Genomic DNA, 3,039 nt, shown 5'->3' on the forward strand with positions numbered 1-3,039 from the left:
TGACAGCAAAGGAGGGAGCAGCTAGGCTTTCCTAAATGTGGGGCATAGGAGGAAGGAGGGGAAAGGCTGAAAAACTGTCAAGAGTTCAACGTTTAAAAAGTGGAGTCAGCTTTAAAGAAAGGTAACTAATAAAACGACAGCATTCATTTTTAAAACAGTTACTAAAGTGAAAGCAAACAAAATAAATTGCGTTGTATAAATACTGACGAAGATAGAAAAACCTGATGTTTGTTAGGTTACATTTAAATTCTGAGTTTAGAGGTAATTACCCCTATAATCAAAAACTTTTGGCCAGGTGTGGTGGCTCACGCCTGTAATCCCAGCGCTTTGGGAGGCCGAGGTGGGCGGATCACTTGAGGTCAGGAGTTCAAGACCAGCCTGGTCAACATGGTGAGACCTCCCCCCTCCCCCACCAACCCCACCGTCTCTACCAAAAAAACATAAATAAATAAAATAAAATTAGCCTGGCGTTGTGGCCTGCACTACTTGGGAGGCTGAGGCAGCAGAATCGCTTGAACCCGGGAGGCAGAGGTTGCAGTGAGCCAAGATCACGCCGCTGCACTCCAATCTGGGCGACAGAGTGAGAAACTCCATCTTAAAACAAACAAAACCCCAAAATAACTTTTAGATATATGCATATAAATTATTTGATTGGTTTTCGATTGGAAGCAACTTCTACTTAGCCTGCTACACTTTGCAAAAATAATAATAATTAAATAAATGCTAAAACTTCTCAAAAGAATTGCCTGCACCTCATGAATTCACCTCCCAGAACCACTTGATTCTTTTATCCACGTTCTTTGCTGCTCTTCCAAATCATTCCACTGAGATTGTGCTCCAAGAAATCACTGGTGAACTCATCTCTTCCTGCCAGTGCTGACTACCGTGGCTGGCGTCAGCTGAACAGGACACAGCTTCAGCATGCCTTCAGTTTTGAAATTCCTCAGTGCATGAAACTACATGATCCTGGATTTCTTTCCACGTTTCTGGCCACTCATTCTTTCTCCTAAACTGTCTCATCTTCCTCTAAAATACTCAATATTAGTGTTCTAAGGTTTGGTCTTGAGCCATGTACCTTTCTTTTACATTTCTTTTCTCTAGATCAGGGATTATCAAAATACAGCCCTTGAGCCAAATCCAGCCTGCCATCTGTTTTTGAATGCTCTGCAAGCTAAGAACAGTTTTTAATACTTTAAGTGGTTGAAAAAAATCAATAGACAATTATATTTCGTTGTACCTCAAAGTAAAATTTCAAAGTCCACAAATAAAGATTCATAGGAAAGCAGCTGTACTCATTAACTAGTTATTGCTTTTAGGGCTGTTTTACCACTATTATGGCAGAGTTGGGAAGTTGCAACAGAGATGATATGAGGTGCTCTCATAACTGTACGCTGCTGCTTGACACCTTAAAAATGAATTTTCCCATTCATCCATATGTGGTACAATGACAATTTAAGAGACAAAGAAGAGCAATAAACTTATGCAGAATTACCAAAATTATATAATTTATCTTTTGTGGCTCCTACATGTCTATATGGTATATTTGTACCAGAATAGTGGAAACACCTTGTCATGCCTGATGTGGGGTGTCAACTTGACTCACTTAAGGGAGACTCAGATAGATGGCAATCCATTATTTATTCTCAGTTCTTCAGTAGGCAATGAGCCTGTTCCTATTCTGCTGAAAGAAAAACACAGGTGGTTTTGCTCTTTATTAAATGTTGGTCTGCCCCAGGTGTGTTTGTGAGGGTATTTCTGGAGGAGACTGGTGTGTGAGTCAGTGGACTGAATAGGAAAGAGCCACCCTCAGTGTGAGTGGGCAGTATCTCACCATCTGCGGGCACTGATGGAACCAAAAGATGGGGGAAGAATGAATGAACCCTCCTGGAGCCAGGACTCCTTTCTTCTGCCCTTGAATATCCAAACTCCAGGTTCTACCATTTTGGACTCTGGGACTCACACGAGCAGTCCTCTGGGTTCTGGGGCCTTAGGCCTTGTACTGAGAGTTACATCATCAGCCTTCCTTTTTTCTGAGGTGTTTGGACTTGGACTGAGCCAGCTGCCAGCTTCTCTGGTTCTCCAGCTTGCAGACGGCCTATCATGGGATTTCTAGCCTTCATAAACAAGTGAGCTAATTCCTCCAGTAAGTCCTCGTACATATCTCTCCATATCTATCTCCGATCAGTTCTGTTTCTCTGGAGGACCCTGACTAAAACACATCTCATAAAACTAACTCAACTTTTTATTCTAATTCTGGATATACTTACATTCCACCAAAATGCAACCATTGACTTGCTGATGAGTAGGGAAGCACAAAAAGAAAGGAACTGTTGTTTGCCTCATCTTTCCCTTTCCTTCAGTGTCACCATTTCTCAGCATAGTTGGTTGGTGAATATAGGAACTTGGCTTGAGTAAGGAAGGGTATGATAATGTTCTTTGATTGTTTGTGTTTCTCTGAATGTCATTGCCTCAAAGCAAGTTCTAATTTGAACAGAATGTGTGGTCTTCTGGGCAGTCAGCATTCCACTTAGTTGCAGATGTAGCATGCTTATCTTGTACTTGCTTTGAGTCTCACTCAGCTCTCATACATCATGCGTCCCCTGTGTTCTTGAGGCATCATGAAGACTTATATGCAAACGGAGTGGCAAGGAACAGCAGATATGAATATTTTATGTACCTCAAGTTGAAAGAAAAAAATATTTAAAATCTCAGGACTATGACAGCAGCACATTAAACCAACTGCTGGACCCTTCTAAGTGTGAAGCCCTGTGTAAATGCGTACAACACACACCTGTGGAGACATCTTTGCCATCATGTCTAATGCTGCTTGAATTGAAGGAATGTCAACCTGCTTTGTACATGTCATGGGCTGTCTAAAGTTAAAACAGGAGGGGTGGTCTCCATACCCTCACATATCATTTCAATGGATATATTTTCAAGTTCAGACTCCAGTTCCAGCATTCCAGGTTTCATACATCTATGCAAGTGCAGAAGAAATATTCATATTTCAAATCTATTGAAGCAAGCAATTGAAGAGCT

This window comes from Pongo abelii, chromosome 7, assembly GCF_028885655.2.
Source record: "Pongo abelii isolate AG06213 chromosome 7, NHGRI_mPonAbe1-v2.0_pri, whole genome shotgun sequence".
NCBI classification, from domain to species: domain Eukaryota; kingdom Metazoa; phylum Chordata; class Mammalia; order Primates; family Hominidae; genus Pongo; species Pongo abelii.